We start from the raw sequence: 16657 nt of genomic DNA, 5'->3' as shown, positions 1-16657 counted from the left end.
GAAGGTGATGCCAAACACTGATTGTCAGAGAAGGCAGGTCACTTTGCCAGGTTGACTGAGAAAGAACAAAGAGGAAAGAAAAAAGAGCAGAAGAGAGACAAGCAAGGTGTAGGTGAGGGACCTGTTGTTGGCTTTGACAATGGGAGTATTCCTTTACTTAATAAAAGTGCCAAGTACCCACATTGTGAGGAAGAAGAAAGATAGAGCAATTGAAGCTAAACCAATTCCTCGGGTTTCTTCAATATTTAGAAAGACCACCAGCTTCACAATGCATTTTATCTTTTCCTTATTTGGATAGTGATCTTCTGAACATTCAAAACAGTCATCCATATCTGGGGGGGAAAAGTCAAGGAATTTGTCATTATGCATTCCCTAGTTTTATTAATAGCCACATGCTATTCTTTTTGAGTTGTTTCCAATTGTTCTCAGTTTGATTGTGTTTCTATGTATGTACAGTTTTAATTCTATTGCATCATTTAAGATTGGCCTAAAATAAAGTGCAATTACTCTTAAAATGCAGTCTTTCTAACATTTTTTTGAAAATTACTACAATAGAGACAATTTCCAAAAATGGAGAAGAAAACCCTGTTGATAGATTTGAATAACAGAGCAGATGGAGAATCTCTTAGATTCATTCCAATATAATTCTTTAAACCCTCTAGCTTTTCTCCTTCCTAAAGAGTATTTTTATTTTGAAAAAGTAGTGTGGTTTAACAAGCAAAACAAAAAATCACATAAATTTACTTTCGATATTGTTGTTGTTCAGTTCCTAAATCATGTCCAACTCTTCACTGCCTCATGGACCATATAATATCATCCCCTGCTATCCTCACTGTTTCCCTAAATGTGCCCAAACTCATACCCACTGTATCAATGATGCTATCTACCTATTTCATGCTCTTCAGTCTCTTTCTCCTTTTGCCTTCAATCTTTCCAGTCTGTCCTCTCTTCTTATTTGGTGGACAAAATATTTGAGCTTTAGCTTTAGTACTTGTCCTTTCAAAGAACAGTCAAGGTTTATTTCTTTTAGGAATGAATCTTTAATATAGGAAAAGTACATTACTGTAGTTCATGAATTTTGTCCTGGCCTTTGTGATGTTTCTATGAGATAACATTAGTAGGTTCTACAGGCAACACCCTTTATATGAATATTAGATCAATTCACAAATCTTCCCATGTCTAATGAAGCTTTTTTGGTTTCCCTTATTTTTATGTTTTCATGGAAGTAAAAGTCTGGAAAATGGCAGAACAAGTGACAGTTCATTGGCAGTTAAACTGACCTGAGCCATGCAAATATTTGTTAGTTGTACTTTACAATTTTAACAATGGTCATTTTTAATGTTAATTTAATTTGTTCCCCTTATTCATTCAGCTTCGCAGTAGAATTTATTTAAATTGCAACTAGAAGTTTAGATTTAACTTGATTCTTATTTCTCTGCCATGCTTAAATGAGGAAATTGTGGCCCTCCAGTCATACTTTTATATGAGCAAAAAGAAAAAGAAGAAGAAATTAACAAATTCCTGAATTTGTTCAGAAATTAGCATAAATTAGCATAAATTCCAATGATGTGTTCAGGTGGGTTTTTTGGTAGATATCAGGTAAATTGTCCTTGTTTTATTCAGTACACTTTCTTTTTAATTCTAAACTATGTTATAAACTGTAATTAACTGGCGAGCTCTCATTTAAAGATTTATTAGGTTAACTGGACTTATAATGAGTCTCTTATAAGAAGGTTGTCCTCACAAGTTATGAAGGTAACATCAGGAGAAACCAAGATATTAAATGCTGAATATATTCTGAGCTTACACATACACAAAAAACAATATTTTGTTACTAGTCTTAGGGAGAAGTACAACTTATACAAATAAGGTTGAAAATTCATTTATGAGTGTGTGTGTGTGTGTGTGTGTGTGTGTGTGTATACACCAGCCTACCACTGGCCTACCAAGCACTAAAACAGCAGGAAAGACTCTTCAGGAGGAGTAGAGTCCACTTCCCATTGGGGAGCAGAGACCGATGGCACCCCCCCTCCCATCCCTGGGCATTTGGACTCATCCAAAGCTGCCTCAAGTTATAGCAGACAGGTATAATGAAGAACGAGCTGGTCAACCACAAGGTCACGAGCAAAGCAACAAATTACAGTAGCTGGCAGACTAACATCACCTCCTAGAGATAAGCATTCCAGGCTGGGTCAGACACAGGAGGAAGTAACAACAAGAGATAAGTCTCCTTTGACCAAAGTGACAGGAAAATCTATTCAAAATATTTTATACGTGGCATTTACCAGTGGAAAGATTAGCGAAGATATTTGAAAATCTGTCAACTAAATGTTGGAAGTGTAATCAGATACCAGGTTCATATTATTATATGTTGTGGACATGCCCAAAAGTAAAATAAAATACTGGCTAAAATACATACATGGTTAGAAAAAATTGATAAACCAAAACATAGATTTAAAGCCAGAAATATTCTTGTTAGGTATCTTACCAGAATATTATAATAAAGGGAATACTCGTTTCATTTTACATGTGTTAATTGGCAGCAAGAATTGTGTTTACACAGCAATGGAAAAATGAAGAGATCCCTGCAGAGGAAAGTGTAATAAAAAACATTGAAATGTGCCGAGTGTTGTGTCTATAGGACTGGTTGGAGTTCCCAATCAGGTCTGCCGTTCAAGCGGGAGCGCCGACCGCTCCCATTGGCTGATACCGTTTGACAGCCGGCTATAAAAAGGAGCTGTCAAATGGTATCAGCTGTTGACACCAGCCGATCTGCCGAGTTAGCCTGGCAGATGCGGCAACCCTTTATTCAATAGAATAAAGCCTTTAAACGTTCGCTCTGGCTCAGCCTTGTATCTCCGCCGCTCTACAACACTGGTGACAAGGGCGGGATACCATAAGAGGCTACCAGACGTCCGATACGAAGAGCTGGTCACTAAACAAAAGAGCGAAGCCACCGGGCGCTGAAGCCACAGCTGCCGACGCTCACCAAGAGCGCGATATTTAAAGCCTCCTCAGCCGAGGAGACAGACGCCGCCTGACAGGCGCAGCCGCAAAACGCTCTTCTAAGAGTGCGATTTTCGAAACCACAGCAGCTGAGGTGACAGGCACTGCTGCCTCAAGATGAACACCAACCCGACATTCCCACCCTTCAAGCCAGCCGAAGAAACGTGGGAGTCATACAAAAACCGGTTCATCTACTTCCTCGACGCTATCGATCTAACAGACGCTGCTGAGCACAGGAAAAAATCCTTCTTCCTCAGTTACTGTGGGGCTGCGGTTTTTGACACCGCCACAGCACTAGTTGCCCCTCGCTCTGTCAGAAACATCCCTTGGGAAGAACTCCAAGAGATTCTTTCCAATCACTACTCACCTAAACTCTCACAGATAGCTAGGAGACATGCCTTCAGAACCAGAAGGCAGGCTGAGAGGGAGTCAATTAGTGAGTATATGGCAGCTCTGAGGTCAGCTGCCTTACAGTGTGGGTTCAGAGACTACCTAGAAGACATGCTATTAGATCAGATTGTCTGTGGGGTTAGGGACCTTAGGCTTCAAAGACGCTTGCTAGCCAAAAAAGACTTAACCCTAGCCTTAGCTATAGAAGAAGCCCAAGCTGCTGAGCTCTCTGCCCAATCAGCAGCTGAGATTCAAGGAACTCCTATCAGACCTAGCAGCTCCACTATTCACTCAGAGGAAGTCTCCCTTGAAGAAGACCCCATAGGCACAACAGACATAAACCGCCTTAGGCAACAAAGGCCCCCACAGGAAGGAGCAGGGCAAAGAAACAACTTCACACCCAAGCAACCTCCCATTTGCCTGGGCTGTGGGGGTTCCCACTCTAGAGCATCCTGCAGGTTCAGGAATGCCATTTGTCTAAACTGTCAGAAGAAAGGCCACCTAGCCAGAGTCTGCCAAGCAGGGCAAACCTTCCCTCAGAGACCTCAACCTACTGCTAATTTCCAAAGGCAAGTGGAAGACTGCTATACTTGCTACCACGCAGACCACACTTCCAAGACTTCTAACAAAATAAGTATTTTTGTTTTCTTAGAAGGTAAGCCTTGCAGAATGGAGGTGGACACGGGATCTGCACTTTCAATCATCTCCTGGGAGACCCTGAAGAAGATTCACCCCAGGCTTTCAAAAAAGAAGCTGCAGAAATGCCACCTGACCCTGCGGGACTACCAGGGCAAGAACATCCCTGTCCTCGGGAAAGGCAAGTTTTTAGTTCAGTTTCAAGGTTTTAAAGGCCATTTGCCTTTGGTGGTTGTTAATGGTGCCCTCCCCAGTCTGCTGGGACTAGATTGGTTCCCTTCCCTCGGCCTTAGCATAACTGGAATCCATGCTGTCTCAACCTCTGAAGTAGACACCCTATTCACAGATTATTCTGATGTCTTTAGCAATGAGTTGGGCTGCTATCTGGCACCCCCATCTCCTTCACTGTGGACCCCCAGGCAATTCCCCTTCGCCTTAAGCCACGCAGAGTACCCTTTGCCATCCGTCCAAAGTTAGATTTAGAATTAGATAAGTTACTAAAGCAAGGGGTGTTAGAGCCAACTGATTTTGCCAAATGGGAGACCCCCATAGTCACCCCACTTAAGAAAGATGGCAGCGTGAGAATCTGCGCTGACTACAAGACCACCCTCAATCGTTATCTGCAGATCAGCACATACCCTGTCCCTGTTATCCAACACCTATTACACACTTTCGAACCCGGCACCATCTTTGCAAAATTAGACATGTCCCAGGCATACCAACAGTTCCTTGTTGATGATCAGACAGCTGAGCTGCAAACCATAGTCACTCATAGGGGGGCATTCAAATGCAAATGCCTCCAATTTGGTGTGAGTGTAGCCCCAGGTATTTTCCAGTCCCTCATGGAAAGGATTCTCCAAGGTCTCCCAGGGGTTGTCCCTTACTTCGATGACATTTTAGTTTCAGCAGTTAACAGACCTCAGCTCATACAAAGGGTCAGAGCAGTCCTAGACAGGTTTAGGCAGCATGGCCTCAAACTCAAAAGGGAGAAGTGCACCATCGCCACTAAGCAAGTGGACTTTCTGGGGTATAGGATTGATTCCTCTGGCATTCACCCAATTGAATCCAAAGTAAGGGCGATCCACGAGGCACCCACACCAACTAACAAGACGGAGCTCCAAGCCTTTCTGGGTCTACTGAACTTTTACGCTTCATTTCTTCCTCATAAAGCATCCATTGCAGAACCCTTACACAGACTGTTAGACAAAGAATCCCCCTGGCATTGGGGACCCAGGGAAGCCCACGCTTTCAAGTCAGTCAAATCCTTACTTACATCTGATGCAGTTTTAATCCAATTTAATCAACAACTTCCCCTGGTCCTGGCTGCTGATGCATTCCCCTTTGGTATTGGGGCAGTTCTAAGCCACAGGCTCCCAAATGGTTCTGAGGCACAAATTGCCTTCTTCTCTAGGACTTTCTCTGCTGCCGAAAGAAACTACAGCCAAATAGATAAGGAGGCCTTGGCTGCAGTAGCTGCAGTAAAAAAGTTTCATGAATTTTTATTTGGGCACCACTTTGAACTCATAACTGACCATAAACCACTTCTGGGGCTTTTGTCAGGGTACAAGCAAACCCCACAGGTACTATCACCTAGGATGACCAGGTGGACCTTGTTTCTGGCTGCTTACTCATTTAAATTGGTGCATCGCCCTGGAAAAAACTTAAGTCATGCAGATGCCCTTAGTCGCTGCCCCCTGCCAGTTCCAGTCAAAGACCCAGCACCCATTCATGCCATTTTTGAAATAAATGAACTTAAACTGCCTGTTACAGCTGAAGACATTGCAACGCACTCAAAAAAAGACAGGGTAATTGCCCAGGTTCTGGACTGGGTGGGAAGGGGGTGGCCGGAAACACAATACACTCCTGACTTCACTCCTTTCAAAATATGCAAGCAAGAATTGTCAAACCTACAGGGTTGTCTGTTGTGGGGGACAAGGGTGGTCATCCCAGCCACTCTCCGTGTACCCATCCTAAAGGTCCTTCACGAGGGCCACCCGGGCATTTTAAGGATGAAGGCCCTGGCCCGCAGCTACGTTTGGTGGCCAGGCATGGATGCCCAAATCTCCAGCTGGGTAAGCTCGTGCCAACCTTGCCAAGCAACCAGACCCGCCCCACCAGCAGCCACTCCTACCAGGTGGGAAAGTGCTGGGGGGCCTTGGTCTCGCCTGCACATCGACCTGGCTGGACCAGTACATGGGAAGACCTTCTTGGTTGTAGTAGACTCATATTCCAAATGGATAGACTTGGCCCTACTACCTTCAACAACCACTCAAGCAATTGTTAAGGCCCTGACCCGTTTGTTTGTTACCCATGGACTCCCTGACACGCTGGTGTCTGACAATGGCCCCCAGTTCACATCTTGTGAGTTTAGTATGTACGTTGCCAACTTGGGTATCAGACACATCCTCACAGCCCTTTTCACCCAGCTAGCAATGGGATGGCTGAAAGGGCAGTCAGGTCAGTAAAAGAGGCACTTGCTAGGTTTGGCCAGGAAAACTGGCACTCCAAAATGTCCCGTTACCTTCTTAGCCAACATATGACCCCATGCACCACCACAAATAAATCTCCTGCAGAACTTTTAATGGGGAGATGCCTTAGGACCTCCCTGGACAGGCTACACCCCCATTACTGCCCAGATACCCCTATTGGATCTGACAGCTTGGTCAGGGATTTTGCCCTGCATGACCTGGTTTATGCCAGGAATTATGCAGGGGACCCTCTGTGGGTACCTGGACAGGTTGTGTCAGTTGCAGGGCCGAGATCCTACAGAGTCCTCCTGGAAGATGGACGCCTGTGGTGCAGACACGTGGACCAGCTAAGGAGGCGATGGAGAGGCACAGCTGATGGCTTCCACAACCAAACGAGCGATCCAGTCTACCCAGCAAACACCGGTGACCCAGACTACCCAGCAACCGCCAAGGGACCGATCTACTCAGCCCAGCCATCCAGCACTGAAGGCTCCCTGCCGGGACCAGTCTACCCAGCCGAGAGTTCCCTACAGGACCCGATCTACCTCGCTGACGACGAGAGCTCCCTGCAGGGCCCGGTCTACCCAGCCAATGCCGAACGCTCCCTTAAGGCCCCGATCAACCTGAGAGACACTGAGCACTCCCAGCCGGGCCTGGTCTACTGACAAAGGACTCTGAACTCACAGCCGAGCGAGCCAGTCTACTGCCCCGGCCGAATGACGCGCCAAAGACAAACCGAACAGGGAGGCTTACCAGATCCACGGAAGGGCCTCGCCGACCGAGCCCGCTCTTCAACGGCCTCCGAAATGCTCCCGGGGCCGAGGACTTTGTTCCAGCCAGCGGCTTTCCTGGGCTTCGACGGTCCTGCCGCCATCGCAGACGACCAACATATTTGCAGGACTACGCATGCTCCTGGCTGGGGGAAAGGAGTGTTGTGTCTATAGGACTGGTTGGAGTTCCCAACCAGGTCCGCCGTTCAAGCGGGAGCGCCGACCTCTCCCATTGGCTGATACCATTTGACAGCCGGCTATAAAAGGGAGCTGTCAAACGGTATCAGCTGTTGCCGCCAGCTGATCTGCCGAGTTAGCCTGGCAGACGCTGCAACCCTTTATTCAATAAAGCCTTTAAACGTTTGCCCTGGCTCAGCCTCATATCTCCGCCGCTCTACAACACCGAGATAGATAGATTAACACTTAAAAGAAAAGAAAAGAAAGAAACAGAATACTTTTTAACAGTGGACTTGTTTTACCAATGGCTAACTAACAGAAACAGAGGTTAGAAACTAAAAAGATTAAAAAGATAATTAATTATGTATTGATTTTTTTTAAACGATGGATGAACTAATCATATTATTACTATGTGATTAATATTGATATGTATATTATGATTGCCATTATGATTATTGTTGTTACTCTACTCAAAACTAACTGTACCCAGTCAATACATTGTTCAGATTGAAACATATATTAAAAAAATAAAACAAAACATAGGTCAAACATCCTTTGAGACATTACCTGCCAAGGCTGAAGATCTGGAAATTCAATCCTTTGAATCTCTCTCTTTCTGAATCTTGAACTCACTGCTTCATGCAAAGAATGTGCAACTGCATAAACAGCATTGTAGATACTGTAACTTTGGCCAGTTATCTGCAACTCAAACAGAGGCGGATGCAGATCCCCCAAATTCTCTTTTCCACTGCAATTTTTTTCAGATAAGTCTTCATTTGAAAATGAACAGTCAAACAATTGCTCACAAACTTCTTGAAAAAATCAACTTTTGTGGGTTGAAGGCTTGATGACTTGAAGAAATTTTTTGAAGCCTTGAACTTCTCTTGAGTGCGCAATAAAGGACAGAGCCTCGTGGAACAAATGGAGATCAAAACCTCTTTGAAATACTGTCAGTATGAAATCAGTTGGATTCATCAGGATCCAAACTTTTCTAAATGATATGATCTCTAGCTCACACAGAAATGCAACAATTCTGAGCCAACAAATTGTGCATGATTCTCCATAGACAAGAAAAGCATTTGCATTCTGATCTATCAGTTTATTATGTATAATTAAGTTTCCCTGAAATAATTCAGACATGTTTTCCAAATTAACTAATTGTGGAATATTTTGTGAGAAAGCTATACACATGTCATTCTGAGAAAGCAATGACTGCAGTTTCTGGAAGAAATGTTCTCCTTTATTCGTATCAAGAGTGAAGACTCCTATCCACATCCATTTAAAATGAACAAGAAGTTGTATAACTCCAGTATACTGATGCTCCTCATTTGGTACCATGCAATAAAGTGAAGATAACTTAGTAGTCTGGAACTCTTCTTGGGCAAAAGAGCCATAAGTCAACTAAACTAAAGAGAGAGAGCTATTATTCACAAGAATCAAGGAAAAATATGGAAAAAAGGATTGCTTGCTGGATTTAAATTGAATGAAGGTGTCCCTACACTGAAAATATCAAAATATACATAGTTTATATATATGGACAATATAAGCAATAAAGTCTCAAAATGAAATATATTTTCACCTGTGGGTTGCAAACCAAAATTAGCATCCTAATATAGAGTTTCAGAATGTTCATCCCCTTAATTCTAAAACACAACCTAAAGAGAAAGAAATCCCCACCATTGAACCACAAGACTCCTGCACATTTCTTATATACAATGAAACTCTAAAGGATAATGAAAATTCCACCAAATGTTCCCTATGTGACAATTATGCTCACCATGGCTGCTTGGGATTACCCAAGCAAATGACTCAAATCCTAGAATTATCCAACCATGAATTTCAATATTTCTGCCCATCATGCAAACCCAATCTGGACAAATATATTGCCCTGTTTGAAAGAGTTGGTCCCATAGAAACACAAATCACATCCCTTGACACCGTAGTAGCATCCCTGACACTTTAAAAGACAAATTAACTAACCTTGAAAAAAAAAAAGACACAACACAAAAACCCGAACATCCAATAGCTACAAACCATATCTCTACCCAACAACCACAACCCTATTCACAAAAAAACCCCACAAATCCAACAAATAATGATATCCCAATCCTCATCAGAGAAGCTGCTGAGTGTGAACGGAAGTGTCCAAACGCCATCTTATTTGGACTAGAGGACATCAATGACAATGATGAAATCACAATTGTCTGCAACATCATCAGTGACTATCAAGCATCAACATCTGCCCTGATGAAATACTTGACATTTTCCACATCGGCCTAGAGTTCAAAAACAGAGATGGCTCGGTGGCCCCACACTTCTTCAGGGTCATTTGCAAAAATGAATCTAACAAACGTAAATTCATTTATACTATAAATTCACTCGCCAAAAGCAACACTAAGCATAAGAAACTCTGTTCTTGCCCTGATCTAACCTTACAGCAATATGTCCACTCCCGTGAACTCTGCACAGAACTCAAAAAATGTCTAGACAATGGAGAGAAGGACCTGTACATTGACTACCATGCTGACTGTATCAAAAGTAAGTCACAAAACCTGTAGCTCAGCATCCAACCCTACTTCAATCAATCCACCATCACCCAAAACTAGGCATGCACACCCCTAACTACCTCAGTTCCAACTACAACTGGCCTTAAATGCAAGCTACTCAATACAAAAAGCCTTGTGAATAAAATACCTGAATTTCTCCTCTTCTTAAATACAGCTAAATTTGACATATTTGTCTGTGAAACATGGCTCAATGCATCTCTCCCTGACTCCTTTACCACAGTAAGAGACTATCATGTTTACCGATCAGATCGTGAAATCCATAGAGGAGGTGGTGTTGCTATCTTCTATAAATAGTCCTTACATCTAAAAAACATCCAAGTTACCCAAGAGCTTGCTCTTCCTGAGACCATCATCTGTGAACTATCCTTAAATATCACATTTCAATTCTTACTATGTTACAGAGCCCCTGATTATGACACTGAACATGTAAACAAGCTAAATTCACTACTAACATGGGCAACATCCTGCCCACACACTTATATCTTTCTTGGTGACTTCAATCTACCTTATATTAACTGGACCCTAAACGAATGTAAAACTGAACCTATACATGCAACATTCTACAATGCTGTAACAAATCTGGGACTGGAACAACTAGTAACCAATAATACTACACTAAACAACTGCCTCGATCGCATCTTCTGCAATAGTTTGAATTCAATTTTCCAACTGTGACCACAACATGGTTGACTTTTGTCTCAACATACATCCACACAAAAATCATCATAATGACAGGATCCCCAATTATAACTTCAAAAAAGACAACTATGATAGTTATAGACAACGGTCTCTCATCCCTTGATTGGCAATCTCTACTCACTGGATGCAATACTATTGAAGACCATCCAACATACTTTTACTTGAAGTCAAAAGAGTCATCAAACTATACGTACCAATAAAAACTGCCCAAACCAGAAAAAAAACAGATTACCTATAACAATAAGGAAACTTCAATCTAATGAGATCACTTTGGTGAAGAAACAACTCTGGTAACATTTCCAACTTCAAAAGCCAATACAAAAATTTATACCACCAGATAAAGACTGAATGCACCAATTATCACATTAAACAAGAGGAAACCCTTCTATGCACCAATTCCACCCACACTTTCTACAATTTTGTAAACAACAAACTAAAAGACTCAAGGTCCATCCCACCTGTTAAAGGACCTAATGGTAACAATGGTGCAATGATGACACCATTAAAGCCAACCTCTTTAACACATTCTTTGGCTCAGTATTTGTCAACAGCAATGGATCATGCCCAGTGTTTCCTAATTGAACCACAGACAACTACAATGATCTAATACATATTGATTTTACAGAAGACAATGTTGAAAAATCACTGCGCAATCTGAAACCATCTCTATCTATTGAACTGGATGGAATATGTGACTACTTCTTAAAAAAGCTGTCCAGTGCCATAGCCGAACTCTAAGCATAATCTTTGAAAAATCCTTCAGGACCAGCTCCTTGCCAAAGCTATGGTCACTAGCCACAGTCATCCCCCTATTCAAAAAGGGAGACCCCAGCCTAGTTGGAAAATTATAGACCAATCCCTTTATGCTGCGTCACCTGTAAAGTCATAGAATCAATTATTAACCAATCCATTAACCTCCACTTAGAGACAAACAACCTACTCTCTAATAAACAATTTGGTTTCGGAAAAAAACTATCCCATAATCTGAAACTCGTACCCTGCAAAAACATATGGATTACACAACCCGATCAGGGCAAAGCAATAAATGTTGGGCTTAATTATGGTTGTAAGCCGCATTTGTGGAATTTCTGGCTATGCGTAAGCCTGTATCTGTTCTTTTCATTGACAATATCTCAAAATAACTACACAATTCAAAGTAACTCATTTACCTTATTTTGGAGGCTATCTAAGAAAGATTTCTTTAAAAGCAAATCTTTTTAAGATCAATGGGAAGGTTTTATCTCCCTCAGGCCCTGTATATGCTAGGAATTTGGGGGATAATCCTCTCTGTTTGCCCAGCCAAGTGGTGGCTGTCACAGGCCCCGGGTTATTGAAAAAAAGAGGTGAATTACAGGTTGCTGATTCCAAAAGGACTAATGTTTACATGGCAAGAACAAAGACATAGAATTGATTCAATTGAGAAAGCAGAATTATTCCACGCAGAATTTTTTGGAAGGAGAGAGGAAGAGGCAGAAAAAGAGATTTCATTAATTGAATTCCAAGAGGATCAAATGGAGACTGAAAAAGAAGAAGGTGTAGTAGGTGGACAGGTGGAGAACAAAAGAACGACGTGAACCAAGATCTATGAGACCTGCCAAACTTAACTACAAAATATAATCATGGAAGAGCAAAAACTGATTACAATGAATATAAATGGACTTAACCCAGCTGTCAAAAGAAGGAAAATGTTTCATAAATTAGAGAAATTAAAATTCAATATAATTTGTTTACAAGAAGTACATATTAAAGAACAATATGAACATTTGTTGGTACAGCCAAAATTAGGGAAAATATTTACTTCTTTGACTCTATGTAAGAAAAGAGGAGTGGTTCTACACATTAAAGAGAATATCCCAGCCAAATTGATTCATACTGATGAAGATGGAAGAGTATTAATGGTGGAAATAATGGACAATAATATGAAAACATGCCTGATTGCAATTTATGCTCCGAATGATAAACAAGAAGAATTTTATAAAAATTTAGATATGAAAATAATTGGACTGGACTATGTCAGTGTAGTTATGATGGGAGATTTCAATGGAATTGTAGACAATAAACTTGACTATACAGCAACAACAGCAAAACAAAACAGAAAGACTCTCCCTAAATCCTTTTTTAAAACAATAGATGAAATAAACTTAAAAGATATACAGAGAGAAAGAAGTTCTAAAGCCAAACTTTTTATTCAAATAGACACTTATCATGGTCCAGAATAGATATGCATTGGATCTCAACAGAACTAATATCTAACATTCAGGAAACAAACATTGTAACAAGTACCTGGGCAGACCATAATCCAATGACAATCAAATGGAAAGGACAAAAAAGAAGATCGAGATGGATGTTAAACAATACTATTTTAAAGGAAAAAGACTTTACACAATGGATGGAGAAAGAATTGACCTTTTTCTTTAGAGAAAATAAAAAAGAAGATACCTCAATCCAGAATGTTTGGAATACAATGAAGGTATATGCTAGAGGCTTGATAATAGACTATATAAGGAAAAAGAACATAAGGAAAAGGCAAGCCATTAAAGTTTTAGAAGATGAGCATAAAAGATTTGAAAAAGAATTACAGAAAATACCACAGAAACTGGATATAATTAAACATAAAATGGATCAATTAGAGAAAGAAGAATTGGCACAGAAAATTAGAAGTGCCAAACAGAACTACTTTGAAGATGCAAATAAACCAGGTAGATGGTTAGCATATAAATTGAAAAAGGAGAAAGAATCAAGGAAAATATTACAGTTAATAGATGATCAAGGCCAAGTTTGCTATGGAAATAAAGAGAAAAGGAAATTATTCGAGACTTCTATGGGCAACTATATAAGCAAGAGAATATTGATGAGGAAAGAGTCAAACAGTACCTACAGAATGCTAATCTACCTAAGATACCTAAAGAGACAGAAAAAATGTTGGAAAGTAATATAACAATGATGGAATTAACTGAAGCACTTAAGAAGCAAAACAATGGAAAAGCATCAGGTCCAGATGGGCTTCCAGCAGAATTTTATAAAACACTACAAGAATCACTGAGCCTTCCATTCTTAGAAGTCATGAATGAAGTTATAGCAAAGAAGAAGATACCTAAAACATGGTCAGAAGCCTATATTACACTTATTCCAAAAGAAGAGGCTGATCCATCGCAAATTAAGAATTATAGACCTATTTCTTTACTAAATGCAGACTATAAAATATTTGCTTCAATTTTGGCAGAAAGACTTAAAAAATACTGCCAAAGAGACAAATCAAAGACAATATGAGAGTAATTCTGGACACTTTGGAATATTATGAGGCACATCCTGAGAAGCAAATGGCTTTGATTTTCTTAGATGCATAAAAGGCATTTGATAATGCGAAATGGAGTTTCATGTTATTATTACTGGAATAGATGGGTTTTGCCAGAAAATTTATCCAAGCAATAGAAGCCATATACTATAAGCAAATGGCAAAGGTAATGATAGAGGGAGAATTCACAGATTCTATTAATATAAGAAAAGGTACAAGACAAGGATGACCTCTATCACCTTTGCTATTTGTATTGGCTTTGGAAGTGTTGAATAGAAATGTTAGAGATGATAAAGGTATCAAAGTAATGAAAATCAAAAAGGAAGAATTTAAATTGCAAGCCTTTGCGGATTATCTGGCCTTTATTTTGGAAGACCCCCTTAGAAACAGCTCCAAAGCTATCAGAAAAGATAGAGACTTATGGTGAGGTGGCTTGTTTGAAAATAAACAAAGATAAAACAAAGATTTTGACAAAGAATATGTTAATAAGACAAAGAGAAGAACTGGCAGATCTACTGAAAATTCAAGTCACGGATAAGGTTAAGTATTTGGGGATACACTTGACACCAAGATGTAGTACATTAAAAGAGAAATTACATTAAACTCAAACAACAGATCACGTTAGATTTAATGAAATGGGGCAGACAAGGCAGAGCCACATCACTGCAATACAACTGCAATCTCAGGGCTCTGAGATCGCAGCTGATATCTTCGCCCCTGGTCGGTCCCAATGGACCTAAACCATCCTGTAGAGATGGTGATAGTAAGGGGCACATTCTGTGAATCCCAGGGACATCGCAAAGTCCCTGGTTGAGCCAGGAGAAGCCCTTTTACCATCAGTGGAGAGGCAGCCATTAAGCTGCTGAAGCTGGGACAGCTCCGGAAGGAAGAGACTGAAAGAGAAAGTGTACCGGTTGGTGAGGACATTTTTTAACTTAATATTTGGGAATTAAGGACACCCTAAGAAGGAGACGAAATCTATAAGATTTTTGACAAAACTGGCTTACCGGCGATTTTTTAAAGAGAAATGTCAAAGTGAGGCTTGGCTTTTTACTTTTACTTTTTTTTTTTTTTTTTACTGAACTTCCATTGCGACTTAGCAATTATTAACTGGACTGTTTTTTTCTCTTATATCTACCTATTCTTTCTCTCCTTTTTGACAGTTCATATTTTTTAGAATAGAAGGTCCCTTTAGTAATTTTATATACATACATACATACATACATACATATCTTTTTTTTTTCTATTATGCTTTTTTTTGGGAAAGAAGGGGGAGTGGATCAAAGAAACTTTGTAGCACTGCCAACTAGAGACTTGAAAATACTTTATTTGAAGCTGAGAGAACTGTGAAAAACTCTCTCTCAAGGACACTGGAATTTGATAAGATAGAGGGAAGAACACTGGAGAATGTTTTTACAGGTGCTCTTCGGAACTTCTACAGGTGCTCTACAGGAACTTCTACAGGTGCTCTTCGGAACTTCTATCAACAATTGAATATTTGAAGCTTGGCTTTGAAACTTGTGGAGAAGCCATAATAAGAGCCTTGGACAATTAAATAAAACGCAGTGTGCTATTTTTTATTTTTTCTTAGCTGTCTTATCCCTCCTCTTCAATCCCATAGTATTTGGTAATAATTGTATATTTATTTTTTATTTATTTATTTATTTTTCTTTGTAAAGGGAAAGCCTTAGAATATTTTTTTTCTTTTCCTATTGGGATTTTTGCCTTTTCCATCTCCATTTTTGATCCATTTTTGATGGTTAATTTTTATTTTTGAGATCTTCCAATTGGATTAAGGTGTGAAGAACCTGAAGAACTTTTTCTTTTCAATTTGGGGCTTTTTTATTGTCTTTTTCTTATTTTTCTTATTTTTCTCTTTTCCTATTTGGATTATAATTGACCACACTACTAATTGGATTAAAAGAGCTTGAAGACCCCGAGTTACCTAAATGAGTAAGAAATCCATACCTTCTGGCATTTCAACTTCTGCTCCTGCTTCACCAACAGCTGGAGGACAACGTTTAACCCAGATAATGTCAAAGCAAGATAAAGGACAAGTGGATTTAAAGATGATTCTGCAAGGAATTCAAGAACTTAAAACGAAATTGGATATTATTGAAAAGAAAATAGAAAGCATTGAACAAAGAGCTGAGAAATGAACAAAAGACGGAGAGTATTGAACAAAGGATGGAGAGTATTGAACAAAGAATTGGGAAGACCGATGAAAAAATTGAAAATATTCAACAAATGATGGTGAAATATGATGAGAGACTCCAAAAAATTGAAGAGAAAGATAAGCAAAGAGATGTGACAATTGGAAATATTGACAGCAGATTAACAATGGTTGAACAAGACAAAAGTGGGATGTTGAAGTGGGAGTTGGACAGGTCAGAATTCTATCTCAGATTTCAAAATATAGAGGAAGAAAAAGGACAAAACTTGGCTGCAATAATGATAGAAATCTTGGCTGGAGCCCTGGGAATATCAGAGGAAAAGATGATGGATGGAGCAGATGAGGTATATCGAGTCTTCACAAGATATGCGATGACGAACAATCTACCAAGAGAGGTTCGTGTCAGATTTACAAAGAAAACTATCAAAACACAAATACTACAAGTGGCAAGAGAGAAGACGTTGAAATATAAAGAC

The sequence above is a fragment of the Pseudonaja textilis genome, chromosome Z, assembly GCF_049901715.1.
Source record: "Pseudonaja textilis isolate UNSWEBS1 chromosome Z, rPseTex1.2, whole genome shotgun sequence".
NCBI classification, from domain to species: domain Eukaryota; kingdom Metazoa; phylum Chordata; class Lepidosauria; order Squamata; family Elapidae; genus Pseudonaja; species Pseudonaja textilis.
The sequence above is the reverse complement of the archived record's forward strand: the minus strand, read 5'-3'. Positions refer to the sequence as shown.